Here is a 17,013-nt window from a genome sequence, read left to right as displayed (position 1 = left end):
TTTGCACTTAGATGCCTGATCATGCAGGTTGTGCTCAGGTTGAGAAGGTTTATGCCTCGCTTCAAGCTCTGATTGCACAGGGTGCAAACCACTCGTGTCCTGTCATCAGCACATTTTCTAAAGAACTTCCACGCTAGAGAACTCCTTTGAGCTGACTTTGGTGCGCTCGTTCCCTTGCTGCGTTGGGCAGTAGCGGGCGTAGTGTCTAGGGCACGGCCGCTCCGCTTCTGCACCCTGCTCCCTCTTCTGCTGTGCTGGTGGCTCTGTGCGACCACCGCCTCTTCCTCCAAACTACTCAGGTCACCTGCATGACGTTCATTCCATGTGGGGTCGAGGACCTCATCGTCCTCCACATCATCTTCCACCCAGTCTTCACCCCTGCCCTCCTTGTCGGTCTCCACAATGCTGAACGCCGCAGCAGTTGGCACCTGCGTTTCGTCATCATCGGAGACGTGCTGCGATGATCCTTGCATGTACTCATCTTGAGAAATAAGTGGTTGGGCATCGCTGCACTCAATCTCTTCCACTTCTGGGGCAGGGCTAGGTGGATGGCCCTGGGAAACCCTGCTGACAGAGTCCTCAAAAAGAATAAGAGACTGCTGTATGGCTTGGGGCTCAGACTGCTGGCCTGATTTGCAAGGGGGTGAGGTGAAAGACGGTTGGACATTGGCTGCAGGTGCCAACTCTGACCTTTCTGCAGTAGACTGGGTGGGAGACAATGTGAAGGAACTGGAGGCACTGTCAGCAGCAAACCAATCTACTATCGCCTCAACTTGTTCTGGCCTCATCACTTCTAGGGGCGTTTGATGCCCTACCAAATACTGATGCAGGTTCTGTCGCCTACTCACACTTGAGGAAGGTGTTTCACTTGTGCGTGTAGCTGGCACAGATCGACCACGTCCTCTCCTTGCAACAGGAGCTCTACCAGCAGCACCACGACCCAGGCCACGGCCCTTATTTGACGGTCTCCTCATATTTCTGTAATTTAAGATCTTGCCCTAGAAAGGTTTTTATTGAATAGCGGAATAGGAAATATGATCCAAAAAAGTGTATGTATCTCGCACGTACAAAACCACACTAGGCCCCAATTACTATTGTTTCTACCCCTAAAAGGATGGATGAGGAGTAGGAGGAGTATGGAACAGACAGCACCCTCAAATCTTCAGAAGTATGAGATGAACCCCAAAAACTTGGAAAGGTGGATCTCACACGTACCGACACAGACTATCCCGCAATTCAATTGATCCTCAAAGGTTTTTATTGAATAGCGGAATAGGAAATATGATCAAAAAAAGTGTATGTATCTCGCACGTACACAACCACACTAGGCCCCAATTACTATTGTTTGTACCCCTAAAAGGATGGATGAGGAGTAGGAGGAGGAGTATGGAACAGGCAGCACCCTCAAATCTTCAGAAGTATGAGATGAACCCCAAAAACTTGGAAAGGTGGATCTCACACGTACCGACACAGACTATCCCGCAATTCAATTGATCCTCAAAGGTTTTTATTGAATAGCGGAATAGGAAATATGATCAAAAAAAGTGTATGTATCTCGCACGTACACAACCACACTAGGCCCCAATTACTATTGTTTGTACCCCTAAAAGGATGGTTGAGCAGTAGGAGCAGGAGTATGGAACAGGCAGCACCCTCAAATCTTCAGAAGTATGAGATGAACCCCAACAACTTGGAAAGGTGGATCTCACACGTACCGACACAGACTATCTCGCAATTGAATTGATCCCCAAAGGTTTTAATTGAATAGCGGAATAGAAAATATGATCAAAAAGAAAGTGTATGTATCTCGCACGTACACCACCACACTAGGCCCCAACTACTATTGTTTGTACCCCTAAAAGGATGGTTGAGCAGTAGGAGGAGGAGTATGGAACAGGCAGCACCCTCAAATCTTCAGAAGTATGAGATGAACCCCAAAAACTTGGAAAGGTGGATCTCTCTCACACGTACCAACACAGACTATCCCCCAATTTAACTGATCCCCAAAGGTTTTTGATTAAATAGCGGAATAGAAAATATGATCCAAAAAAAGTGTATGTATATCACACGTACACAACCACACTAGGCCCCAATTACTATTGTTTGTACCCCTAAAAGGCTAGATGAGGAGTAGGGGGGGTATGGAACAGGCAGCACCCTCAAACCTTCAGAAGTATGAGATGAACCCCAACAACTTGGAAAGGTGGATCTCTCTCACACGTACCAACACAGACTATCCCCCAATTTAACTGATCCCCAAAGGTTTTTGATTAAATAGCGGAATAGAAAATATGATCCAAAAAAAGTGTATGTATATCACACGTACACAACCACACTAGGCCCCAATTACTATTGTTTGTACCCCTAAAAGGCTAGGAGTAGGGGGAGTATGGAACAGGCAGCACCCTCAAACCTTCAGAAGTATGAGATGAACCCCAACAACTTGGAAAGGTGGATCTCTCTCACACGTACCAACACAGACTATCCCCCAATTTAACTGATCCCCAAAGGTTTTTGATTAAATAGCGGAATAGAAAATATGATCCAAAAAAAGTGTATGTATATCACACGTACACAACCACACTAGGCCCCAATTACTATTGTTTGTACCCCTAAAAGGCTAGATGAGGAGTAGGGGGGGTATGGAACAGGCAGCACCCTCAAATCTTCAGAAGTATGAGATGAACCCCAACAACTTGGAAAGGTGGATCTCTCTCACACGTACCAACACAGACTATCCCCCAATTTAACTGATCCCCAAAGGTTTTTGATTAAATAGCGGAATAGAAAATATGATCCAAAAAAAGTGTATGTATATCACACGTACACAACCACACTAGGCCCCAATTACTATTGTTTGTACCCCTAAAAGGCTAGGAGTAGGGGGAGTATGGAACAGGCAGCACCCTCAAACCTTCAGAAGTATGAGATGAACCCCAACAACTTGGAAAGGTGGATCTCTCTCACACGTACCAACACAGACTATCCCCCAATTTAACTGATCCCCAAAGGTTTTTGATTAAATAGCGGAATAGAAAATATGATCCAAAAAAAGTGTATGTATATCACACGTACACAACCACACTAGGCCCCAATTACTATTGTTTGTACCCCTAAAAGGCTAGATGAGGAGTAGGGGGAGTATGGAACAGGCAGCACCCTCAAATCTTCAGAAGTATGAGATTGTGTTCACTGTACCCCACAAAGATTGAGTTCACTGCACCCCACAATGATTGTGTTCACTGCACCCCACAAAGATTGTGTTCACTGCACCTCACAAAGATTGTGTTCACTGTACCCCCCAAAGATTGTGTTCACTGCACCCCACAAAGATTCTGTTCACTGTACCCCACAAAGATTGTGTTCACTGCACCCTAAAAGGATGTTGTTCACTGCACCCCACAAAGATTGTGTTCACTGCACCCTAAAAGGATGTTGTTCACTGCACCCCAAAAAGATTGTGTTCACTGTACCCCCCCAAAGATTGTGTTCACTGCACCCCACAAAGATTGTGTTCACTGCACCCCAAAAAGATTGTGTTCACTGTACCCCCCAAAGATTGTGTTCACTGCACCCCAAAAAGATTGTGTTCACTGTACCCCCCAAAGATTGTGTTCACTGCACCCCACAAAGATTCTGTTCACTGTACCCCACAAAGATTGTGTTCACTGCACCCCAAAAAGATTGTGTTCACTGTACCCCCCCAAAGATTGTGTTCACTGCACCCCACAAAGATTCTGTTCACTGCACCCCACAAAGGATTTTGTTCACTGCACCCCAAAAAGATTGTGTTCACTGCACCCCAAAAAGGATTTTGATCACTGCACCCCAAAAAGGATGTTGTTCACTGCACCCCAAAAATGATTTTGTTCACTCCACCCCAAAAAGATTGTGTTCACTGCACCCCACAAAGATTGTGTTCACTGCACCCCAAAAAGATTGTGTTCACTGTACCCCCCAAAGATTGTGTTCACTGCACCCCACAAAGATTCTGTTCACTGTACCCCACAAAGATTGTGTTCACTGCACCCCAAAAAGATTGTGTTCACTGCACCCCAAAAAGGATGTTGTTCACTGCACCCCAAAAAGGATGTTGTTCACTCCACCCCAAAAAGATTGTGTTCACTGCACCCCACAAAGATTGTGTTCACTGCACCCCAAAAAGATTGTGTTCACTGCACCCCAAAAATGATTTTGTTCACTGCACCCCAAAAAGGATTTTGTTCACTGCACCCCAAAAAGGATGTTGTTCACTCCACCCCAAAAAGATTGTGTTCACTGCACCCCAAAAAGATTGTGTTCACTGCACCCCACAAAGGATTTTGTTCACTGCACCCCAAAAAGATTGTGTTCACTGCACCCCAAAAAGGATGTTGTTCACTGCACCCCAAAAAGGATTTTGTTCACTGCACCCCAAAAAGATTGTGTTCACTGCACCCCACAAAGGATTTTGTTCACTGCACCCCACAAAGATTGTGTTCACTGCACACCAAAAAGGATTGTGTTCACTGCACCCCAAAAAGATTTTGTTCACTGCACCCCAAAAAGATTGTGTTCACTGCAGCCCAAAAAGATTGTGTTCACTGCAGCCCAAAAAGATTGTGTTCACTGCAGCCCAAAAAGATTGTGTTCACTGCAGCCCAAAAAGATTGTGTTCACTGCAGCTCACACACAGAAAAATGGATGTGGATCACTGACACCTGCCTATCTCCAATCCCACACCACACAGCAATATCGATTGTAGTTTGTAGAACACAGTTTCCCTAAAATTCAGCAGACTCTGTCCCTAACAGGATTGAGAAGAGATCGTAGATCAGGATTGAGTGCAGATTCACCCCACCCCCCACACAGCAATATCGATTGTAGTTTGTAGAACACAGTTTCCCTAAAATTCAGCAGACTCTGTCCCTAACAGGATTGAGAAGAGATCGTAGATCAGGATTGAGTGCAGATTCACCCCACCCCCCACACAGCAATATCGATTGTAGTTTGTAGAACACAGTTTCCCTAAAATTCAGCAGACTCTGTCCCTAACAGGATTGAGAAGAGATCGTAGATCAGGATTGAGTGCAGATTCACCCCACCCCCCACACAGCAATATCGATTGTAGTTTGTAGAAGACACTGACCCTATAATTCAGCAGACTCTATCCCTAAAATGCCTACAACTCGCCCTGCCTAAACACTCCGACCTGTCCCTCAATTCTATCCGGACACAAATGTTTTTTTCCTGCCTATCTTTCCCTAATCAGCAGCCAGCACATTGATGTGTGCTCTGTCCCTTAGCTAAGCAGCAGAATGACGCTGCTGCGGCGGCTGCCTCGAACTTATAAAGACTTGGTCACATGCTTCAGACGGCCAATCACAGCTACTAAGACATTTGCAGGCATGGCTGGGATGGCTTAAGGCACACCAGTTAAACGATTGTTGATTGGCTGTTGAAAGTCCGCCATGAAAAGAGCGCCAAAGCATGCAAAACCCGGAAATAAAACGACCGAACACGGATTTTTACCCGAACATACAGTAAAGTGTCCGTGTCCGTGTTCGGGTAAAAAAAATCCAATTATTCGGTACGAACACGAATAATACAGTCCGTGTTCGCTCAACACTAATTATTAGTGCTTCTCTGCCACAAAAAAAGGAAAAAAAAACCACTGCTGATGCAGAAGGAATAGCACCTGTGACACAGAAGGGGGACAGCAATTATGCCCTAAATATTATTAGTGCTGCTGCGCCACAAAAAAAATAAATGTATTGCTGACGCAGAAGGAATAGCACCTGGGACATGGAAGGGGGAGTACTAATAATGCAGCAACAGAACCTAATGCTGCAAAAAATAAAAAATAATAATAATTTAAAAATACATTTATCAATGAAAAAAAAAATGGGATTAATGGGGGTGACACAGATGTGATTTTATTACAAAAGAATCAGCACAGCACTACACTACACTGACTGTATTAAACTGAATGAACACACACAGTCCCCTAACTACCTCCCTAATCTCCACTCCTAACACACTGTACACAGCTCCCGTGTAAGAAGCTTTATATAGTGTGGGGCATAGACCTACTCCTAAACCTTGTGGACAGCCTTCCCAGAAGAGTTGAAGCTGTTATAGCTGTAAAGGGTGGGCCAACTGAATATGGAACCCTACGGACTAAGACTGGGATGCCATTAAAATTCATGTGCGTGTAAAGGCAGGCGTCCCAATACTTTTGGCATACATTACATTAAAGGAAAAAAGTATTTTGGGTATATGGGTTTCCAGCCATCTGGATTTCACAGACTGGATCGGATTGGATCAGATAGCAGTGGGTGTCAGCGGACATGTCACCGCTGGTATCCGCTGCCCCATAGGGATGCATGGAGCATCCGATCAGGTCCACCTGAAAAATCTGACAGGTGGACCTGATCGGAAAGCCCGTGTGAAAGGGGCCATAGAGTATAATCAAGCAACTGATCAACAAATTGCACAGCTAAAGTCTAGAACACCCTATGGAGGCCAGCAAGGAGGAGCATGTATGTCTAAAGGGATACTGGGTATGTGTTTTTTCATATAACTCTCAGTCAAGCAGGAAAGCCCATGTGAAAGGGGCCATAGAGTATAATCAAGCAACTGATCAACAAATTGCACAGCTAAAGTCTAGAACACCCTATGGAGGCCAGCAAGGAGGAGCATGTATGTCTAAAGGGATACTGAAGATGTGTTCTTTCATATAACTCTCAGTCAAGCTTTGTGAAACACTGACACTAATCTCCGCCCCCAGAAAGTGAGGTGCGAGATCTATGTGAGGATAAAGTAAGGTATATTAGCTTAGTGAACATTTATGATTGATGGCCATTTCTTGTCGGAATCTTGTTTAATTCTCATATGCAATAAGTAATTCTATTCCATTTACATACACTGGAAGGGTTAATATTGTATAAAGGGAAAATGATTAAGCGTATCTACATCAAGTCATATTGGCGTGACTCAGAAGTGTTGATGAAGAGGGATCAGGGGACGTGTAAGGAGCAGCATTGGAAGTGTTCTTCACTGCGCCCGTCTTGTTTGGTTTAAGTGACGTTACTGAAGAATGAGAAGAGGGAAGCGAGAAAAGAGCCATTAATGCCGCTTTTATGAGTCAGACCGTAATGAAAGTGGAGCTGTCACCATCGTTCTCTGATTCCTACATTGGATTATGTGTGTTTTTTTTTGTCCACTGAAAATCTTCCCATTAGAATTGTTTGCCACCCCACAAATATCGTCCTCAGATCTTCACGCTTTACCGACTTTAATCCAAACTTTTTTTCCCCAACTTCTAATGGTTAGTTCTCTGGAAACACTTTGGGATCCATGTGTAAAACGTTTGATGTGCGGGTGTCATAACCAGAAATGGTTGTCCTATTGTTGATTATCTCCTAAGACTGTCAGCTCCATCTAGTGGCCATAATGCAATATTTTCCAGAAAACCCTTAGGCTCCTTTCACACGGGTGGTGTGCCTGACGGAGTCCGTTCTGCTCAGCGGGGGATCGATCCGCCCAGAGGCGTAACTAGAACCTTTAGGGCCCCGATGCAAGAAACCATGAAGGGCCCCCCCGGACCCCTGGCTGGGGCCCTTCCCTTCAAGCATGGGGCTCTTCCCACTGATCCTGGGGCCCTTTACTCTCGTTCCGGGGCCCTTTATTACGAGACCCTTTCACAAGTTCTGCAGTGAGCCCCCTTCCTGCCATCTTGGGGCCTCCCCACAGTGGTGGAATGCCAGGGCCCGGTTGCAAGTGTGACCTTTGCGATCCTGGAAGTTCACACACTGGTGTCAGTAGTTTTTATTTTTTGGTATTTTAATTGTATTATTTTTTATCCTTTTATTTTATTTTTTTACAATGTGACTGACTATGACTCTGTCCATTCAGAAAAGGAAGGAGCTGTTAAATTACATATTTACCGACCCCATCCTGGTTCTCTATTGTGACACATCCCCTGCAGCAGCCGACAGGAGAGGGGAGGGAGCACAGTGGGGGGGACCGGGGGAGCACACAGGGGCCCAGAGACAGCAGAACACAAGTGAACTGGATAGGAGGAGTGGCGGGGGTAGCATACAGAGGAACCAATCTCCTCCATTTTCCTCCTGCAGCTACAGGAGGATAAAGGAGGACAGCGATTTCTCTTCATGCTGCCCCCGCCACCCCTCCTATCCAGGTATACAGGGGAGCCACACAGGCCACCTGGAGCATGGGGCCCGGTTGCGATTGCAACCCCTGTAGTTACGCCCCCTGGATCCACCGACCCCCGCTGACCAGGCAGATGACAGGTCCGTCTCTGCTCTGTGTGCAGATCCCTGCTGTCTTTTATGGGAGATTGGATGAGAACGGACCACCTGTCCGTTCTCATCCAATCCGATCCTCAAGACGGATGGAAAATAGGGATCACCTGTGCGATTTTTGATTTTTTTGCGCTTTAACCACATAACGTCTGCTCAGTACTACGTCACTAGACTCCTCCCCCTGTAGGCGCGCTCCCGCTGTTTTCAGTCACAGCGGGAGTCGGGCCAGGGGAGGATCGCCGCTGCTCTTCCCCGATCGTCGGGGAATCGAGTTTGGAGATCCGCCCGCTTGTGTATACAGAGCGGGCGGATCTCCTAAGTGACAGGCAGGGTCAGATTGTAGGGTTCAGCATAGCTGAGAATGCGATCTGTCCCTGTGTCACTCAGTCACCTCCCCCCACACACGTCAGTAAGCACCAGGCATACATTAACCCCTCCCTCTCCAATAAAATTAACCCCTTCCCTGCCAGTGTCATTTTTACAGTAACAGTGCATATTTATAGCACTGATTACTGTAGAAATGTCACTGGTACCCCCAAAAGTGTCAAAAATGTCAGTCAAGGGTCCGATCTGTCCGCCGCAATGTCGCAGTCCTGCAAAAAAAATATCGCAGATCGCCGCCATTACTCATTAAAAAAAAAACACCAAAAACGACAGAAATCTTTCCCTTAGTTAGTAAACGCAATAACTTTTGCGCAAACCAATCAAAATACGCTTATTGTGATTTTTTTTACCAAACATATGTAGCAGAAGACAAATTGGCCAAAAATTTTAAAAAATTTAGATTTTTATATTTTTTTGGGGGGGAATTTCATATAAAAAAATTTTTTTTCAAAATAAACGCTCTTTTTTTGTTTATAGCGCAAAAAGTAAAAATCGCACAGGTGATCAAATACCACCAAAAGAAAGCTCTGTTTGTGGGAAAAAAAGGACGCAAATTTCGTTTGGGTATGGCGTCGCCCGACCGCACAATTGTCCGTTAAAGTCGCACGGCGCCGAATCGCAAAAAGTGGCCCAGACGTAAGACAGCAAAATCCTCCGGTGGTAAAGAGGTTAAACAAAAAAAGAGCGACAATTTTAAAAAAAACAAAAAAAAACAATATTTTTCACATTCTGCTATATAACATTAAAAATCTAAATTTTCTAAATTTTAGGCCAATTTGTTTTCTGCTACATATTTTTGGTAAAAAAGAAAATCGCAATAGGCGTATTTTAAATTGTTTGCGCAAAAGTTATCGCGTCTACTAACTGCGGGAAAGATTTATGTCATTTTAATTGTTTTTTTTTTTTTACTAGTAATGGCGGCGATCTGCGATTTTTAGCGGCACATCGACATTGCCGCGGACAGATCGGACCCCTGACTGACATTTTTACACTTTTGGGGGGACCAGTGACATCACTACAGAAATCAGTGCTAAAAATATGCACTGTTACTGTAATAGTGACACTGGCAGGGAAGGGGTTAACAGTATAGGTGATCAAGGGGTTAAATGTGTACCTAGGGGCGTGATTCTAACTGTATGGGGGCGTGGCTTGTGAAATGATCACAGAGACCTGTGGTCCTATATAGAAGGATCACAGGAGCTCTGTGATCATTCCAGGGAGAAGAACGGTCAGCTGTGTTTACAACAGCTGACCGTTCTTCTCTCTCAGCGGGTCGCGGGTGTCAGGCAGCAATTGGAGCCGCCTGCCCGTGCATCGGCTTCCCCGCTGCCGAATGGGGGTGGAAGCGCGCCGCCAGTGGCGCACGCTCGCTCCCTAGTTGCTGCCAGGCGACTGACGTAGCCCTTCGGTTTGCCTGGGAGAGCCACACTGCCGCAGTAAATATGCGGTAAGCGGTCGGCAACCAGTTAAGTGACTTTCTCGGGAACGTGCTGCCTGTCAGTTCTGAGACGGTCGCCATCCTGCGGGAGCCTAATTGCTGGGCACAGGTGCACACAGGTGAACCCGCACACCCATGCACATTAGCCAGTGACACTGGCGCCAAGTAGTGGCCAATATAAGTGCAGCCCCTGCACTAATCTATTGCTGTCTGATCTGCAGCTTTACCTCTGTTCCTCTATCTGATTCTGCTGACTTCTGTGTTTGACCCAGCTTTCTCCTGGCTAGAGATGGGATCAGGCGTGTTCGGGATCCTAGTTCCAACCTACCTTGCCTGATCCTACCAGGAAGTGGACATTGTGCACCGCTAATCGCTGGCAGTGAGACATTTCCAGGTCTCTGCAGCAGCTGCGGACCAGGAAATGTCTCACTGCCTGATAAGAAATGTATGTTGCAGGGGATGCCAGAAATCTGACTTGTATCTTAGTGCAGACTTCTGGGAAAATCGGTGAGCCAATCACACAAGCAGGAAATGATGTTCCTGGGGGTGTGGTCAGTATAAATTCTGTGTACAGAACAGCTCCAGGCGGCCATATTGCATTGCATTTTCAGAAAATTACAACAGCTGCAGAATGAAAAGGAAAGGTCATTTTTAATAACATTCAATTACAATATGATTTGTGTCACAATTGTATACGCTGTATTGTTTTTTCTTTATTTGCTGATTTTTTTTCGCCATGAAAGTGAACTTATCCTTTAACTGCTTTACGACCGCACGCTGCAGATGTACTGCGGCAGGCAGCGACTCCCAGGCAAAATCGCAGTAACTGTACAGCGCTCGCTGGCAGGAGGCTAGGGGGCGAACGCCAGCGGCGCTCTCCCACTACCACTCGGCAGCAGGGACTCGGATGGACAGGGTAGGCGGCTCCGATTGCCGCCTGACACCCGCGAACACTCCCTGCTGAGAGAGAAGGACGGTCGGCTGTTGTAAACACATCTGACCGTTCTTCTCCCTGGAATGATCATAGAGCTCCTGTGACCTTCTATATAGGATCACAGGTCTCTATGGTCATTTCACAAGCCCCGCCCCCATACAGTTAGAATCACTCCCTTAGGCTCACATTTAACCCCTTGATCACCCACAGTGTTGACCCCTTCCCAGTCAGTGTCATTATTACAGTAACAGTGCATATTTTTAGCCCTGATTACTGTAGTAATGTCACTGGTCCCCCCAAAAGTGTCAAAAATGTCAGTTAGGAGTCCGATCTGATCGCCGAAATGTAGCACTCCCGCTAAAAATTGCAGATCACCGCCATTACTAGTAAAAAAAAAACAAAAAAACAATAAAAATGACATAAATCTTTCCCGTAGTTAACCACTTTACCACTTGAGGATTTTGCTGTCTTACGTCCAGGCCACTTTTTGCGATTCGGCACTGTGCAACTTTAACTGACAATTGCGCAGTCGTGCGACACCGTACCCAAAACGAAATGTACGTCCTTTTTTCCCCACAAGCAGAGCTTTCTTTTGGTGGTATTTGATCACCTGTGCGATTTTTACTTTTTGCGCTATAAACAAAAAAAGAGCGTACATTTCGAAAAAATAACAATATTTTTCAAATTTTTTATATGAAATTCCCCCCAAAAAAATGTAAAAATCTAATTTTTTTTAAAATTTTTGGCCAATTTGTTTTCTGCTACCTATGTTTGGTAAAAAAAAATTACAATAAGCGTATTTTGATTGGTTTGCGCAAAAGTTATTGCGTTTACTAACTAAGGGAAAGATTTCTGTCATTTTTGGTGTTTTTTTTTAATGAGTAATGGCGGCGATCTGCGATTTTTTTGCGGGACTGCGACATTGCGGTGGACAGATCGGACCCTTGACTGACATTTTTGACACTTTTGGGAGTACCAGTGACATTACTACAGTAATCAGTGCTATAAATATGAACTGCTACTGTAAAAATGACACTGGCAGGGAAGGGGTTAATTTTATTGGAGAGGGAGGGGTTAATATATGCCTGGTGCTTACTAACGTGTGTGGGGGGAGGTGACTGAGTGACACAGGGACAGATCGCATGTTCAGCTATGCTGAACCCTGCCATCTGTCCTGTCCCTGCCTGTCACTTAGGAGATCCGCCTGCTTTGTTTACACAAGCAGGCGGATCTCCAGACTCGATTCCCCGACGATCAGGGAAGAGCGGCGGCGATCGCCACTGCTCCTCCCCTGGCCCGACTCCCACTGTGACTGAATACAGCGGAAGCGAGCCTCCGGCGGCGCGCGAGAGCTGCCCACAAGGGGAGGAGTCCAGCGACGTAGGTCTACATCGCTGGACGGGAACTAACCACTTTGCCACAGTAGAGCTCGAGTGAGCGGTCGGCAAGTGGTTAATAGACGCGATCACTTTTGCGCAAACCAATCAAAATACGCTTATTGCGATTGTTTTTACAAAAAAATTTGAGGCAGAAAACAAATTGGCCTAAAATGTTAAACAAAAATTTGATTTTTAAATGTATTTTTTTGGGAATGTTATATAGCAGAACGTGAAAAATATTATTTTTTTTTTTCAGAATTGTCGCTTTTTTTTTGTTTATAGCGCAAAAAATGAAAAATCACAGAGGTGATCAAATACCACCATAAGAAAGCTCTATTTGTGGGAAAAAAAGGACGTCAATTTTATTTGGGCACAGCCTTGCACGACCGCGCAATTGTCCATTAAAGTAACGCAGTGCCGAATCGCAAAATATGGCCTGGTCATTAAGGGGGCAAATCCTTCCAGTCTTAAAGTGGTTAATGAAACTTTATTGACAGCGGACAGTCTGACAACAGAGAGGTAGTTGGCTTCTGCTCAGGGGAGTTGGTGATTCTTTGTGGATCTAGATACACATATTGACCCCTGGTGGAAGTGGAGGAGATTGGCAGTACCACCCCACCTGTGGAGAGAGAGACCTTGATGGATACAATGTAACAAGCATTTATCACTGTTCTATATCTAGACAGCATATCCGTGTGGCGAGTGCGCATTTTTACTATACGGTGAGGGATTATCACAGCAGGAGTAATCCATTTTTAAGGTGAAGGTTCAAGCAGGACACCTGGAATACATATTGCTTCACTGGAAACTGAGCAGTGATGTTCATATGTTATGTTTTGACACTTTGGTAGAAAGATTGACTTTATTTATTTGACCATTTGAGGACATCGATCGCATGTTACTATTTATGTATTAACCACTTGCCCCATGTATATTTACTGCCGGGCAGACCGCCCCATGTATATTTACTGCTGGACAGACCGCCCCATGTATATTTACTGCCGGGCAGACCGCCCCATGTATATTTACTGCTGGACAGACCGCCCCATGTATATTTACTGCTGGACAGACCGCCCCATGTATATTTACTGCTGGACAGACCGCCCCATGTATATTTACTGTAGGACAGACCGTCCCATGTATATTTACTGCAGGACAGACCGTCCCATGTATATTTACTGCGGGACAGACCGCCCCATGTATATTTACTGCGGGACAGACCGCCCCATGTATATTTACTGCAGGACAGACCGCCCCATGTATATTTACTGCAGGACAGACCGCCCCATGTATATATACTGCAGGACAGACCGCCCCATGTATATTTACTGCGGGACAGACCGCCCCATGTATATTTACTGCGGGACAGACCGCCCCATGTATATTTACTGCGGGACAGACCGCCCCATGTATATTTACTGCGGGAGAGACCGCCCCATGTATATTTACTGCGGGACAGACCGTCCCATGTATATTTACTGCAGGACAGACTGCCCCATGTATATTTACTGCAGGACAGACTGCCCCATGTATATTTACTGCGGGACAGACCGTCCCATGTATATTTACTGCAGGACAGACCGCCCCATGTATATTTACTGCAGGACAGACCGCCCCATGTATATTTACTGCAGGACAGACCGCCCCATGTATATTTACTGTAGGACAGACTGCCCCCATGTATATTTACTGTAGGACAGACCGCCCCCATGTATATTTACTGTAGGACAGACCGCCCCCATGTATATTTACTGTAGGACAGACCGCCCCCATGTATATTTACTGCAGGACAGACCGCCCCCATGTATATTTACTGTAGGGCAGACCGCCCCATGTATATTTACTGCAGGACAGACCGTCCCATGTATATTTACTGCAGGACAGACCGTCCCATGTATATTTACTGCGGGACAGACCGCCCCATGTATATTTACTGCGGGACAGACCGCCCCATGTATATTTACTGCAGGACAGACCGTCCCATGTATATTTACTGCCGGACAGACCGTCCCATGTATATTTACTGCCGGACAGACCGCCCCCATGTATATTTACTGTAGGGCAGACCGCCCCCATGTATATTTACTGCAGGACAGACCGTCCCATGTATATTTACTGCAGGACAGACCGTCCCATGTATATTTACTGCGGGACAGACCGTCCCATGTATATTTACTGCGGGACAGACCGCCCCATGTATATTTACTGCGGGACAGACCGCCCCATGTATATTTACTGCGGGACAGACCGCCCCATGTATATTTACTGCAGGACAGACCGCCCCATGTATATTTACTGCAGGACAGACCGCCCCATGTATATTTACTGCAGGACAGACCGCCCCATGTATATTTACTGTAGGACAGACCGCCCCATGTATATTTACTGTAGGACAGACCGCCCCCATGTATATTTACTGCAGGACAGACCGCCCCCATGTATATTTACTGCAGGACAGACCGCCCCCATGTATATTTACTGCAGGACAGACCGCCCCCATGTATATTTACTGCAGGACAGACCGCCCCCATGTATATTTACTGCAGGACAGACCGCCCCATGTATATTTACTGCAGTGGCGGAGCTAGACTTTTAAAACAGGGGTGGCAAAGGGGTGGCTAGGTATTATTTTGGGGGGTCAATATACAAAGTGTAATTTAGTGTCAGATTCGTCCACCGCAATGTCGCAGTCCCTCTAATGATCGCTGCCATTACTAGTAAAGACAGGATACAGGTGGTGGTGATCAGAGGATACAGACAGGATACAGGTTTGCCCCCAATGATTATTGCAGAGTGCCACAGCAATGCCCCCAATGATAATTGCAGAGTGCCACAGCAATGCCCCCAATGATTATTGCAGAGTGCCACAGCCTTGCCCCCAATGATTATTGCAGAGTGCCACAGCCTTGCCCCCAATGATTATTGCAGAGTGAGACAGCAATGCCCCCAATGATTATTGCAGAGTGCCACAGCAATGCCCCCAATGATTATTGCAGAGTGCCACAGAAATGCCCCCAATGATTATTGCAGTGAGACAGCAATGCCCCCAATGATTATTGCAGAGTGCCACAGCAATGCCCCCAATGATTATTGCAGTGAGACAGCCTTGCCCCCAATGATTATTGCAGAGTGCCACAGCAATGCCCCCAATGATTATTGCAGAGTGCCACAGAAATGCCCCCAATGATTATTGCAGTGAGACAGCAATGCCCCCAATGATTATTGCAGTGAGACAGTCTTGCCCCCAATGATTATTGCAGAGTGCCACAGCAATGCCCCCAATGATTATTGCAGAATGCCACAGAAATGCCCCCAATGATTATTGCAGTGAGACAGCAATGCCCCCAATGATTATTGCAGAGTGCCACAGCAATGCCCCCAATGATTATTGCAGTGAGACAGCCTTGCCCCCAATGATTATTGCAGAGTGCCACAGCAATGCCCCCAATGATTATTGCAGAGTGCCACAGAAATGCCCCCAATGATTATTGCAGTGAGACAGCAATGCCCCCAATGATTATTGCAGAGTGCCACAGCAATGCCCCCAATGATTATTGCAGAGTGCCACAGCAATGCCCCCAATGATTATTGCATAGTGCCACAGCCTTGCCCCCAATGATTATTGCAGAGTGAGACAGCAATGCCCCCAATGATTATTGCAGTGAGACAGCAATGCCCCCAATGATTATTGCAGTGAGACAGCAATGCCCCCAATGATTATTGCAGAGTGAGAAAGCCTTGCCCCCAATGATTATTGCAGAGTGCCACAGCAATGCCCCCAATGATTATTGCAGTGAGACAGCAATGCCCCCAATGATTATTGCAGAGTGCCACAGCATTTGCCCGCAATCATTGCAGAGTGCCAGCGTCGTCGTCCCCCCCCATGAGACCGGCTTACTTACCTCACGGACGGACGGTCATCACAGCAGCTTATCATCGGTCCGCGGCTCCCTGCATCTTCTCAGTCCTCCCGCCGGCGCCTCCTCGACCAATGGCACGGCATTTGCCATTCGGCCAATCAGGAAGCGGGAGGACCCGCTCCCTGATTGGCCGGAGGAGGATCCATGTGACAATAGCGAATTTTCATTCGCTATTGTCACAGAATGGGCGGGCTCGGCTTCGGGACGCACTGTTCTGCTGCTCCCTGACCCTGGCCGCCAGCTTAGAGGGATCAGCCGGTTCTGCGAACCGGCTGATCCCATCCCACCACTGCCTGTGATTCCTCCGCTGCCAGCCTGGATCGGGGTGGCAACAGGGGTGGCAGGGACTTTTTCTGGGGTGTCAATTGACACCCCAGCTAACCCTCTGGCTCCGCCACTGATTTACTGTAGGACAGACCGCCCCCATGTATATTTACTGCAGGACAGACCGCCCCATGTATATTTACTGCAGGACAGACCGCCCCCATGTATATTTACTGCAGGACAGACCGCCCCATGTATATTTACTGCAGGACAGACCGCCCCATGTATATTTACTGCGGGACAGACCGCCCCATGTATATTTACTGCAGGACAGGCCGCCCCATGTATATTTACTGCAGGACAGACCGTCCCACATATATTTACTGCA

This window comes from Pelophylax lessonae, assembly GCF_965119305.1.
Source record: "Pelophylax lessonae genome assembly, chromosome: 8".
In the NCBI taxonomy this organism is placed as follows: domain Eukaryota; kingdom Metazoa; phylum Chordata; class Amphibia; order Anura; family Ranidae; genus Pelophylax; species Pelophylax lessonae.
This window is presented reverse-complemented; position numbering follows the sequence as displayed.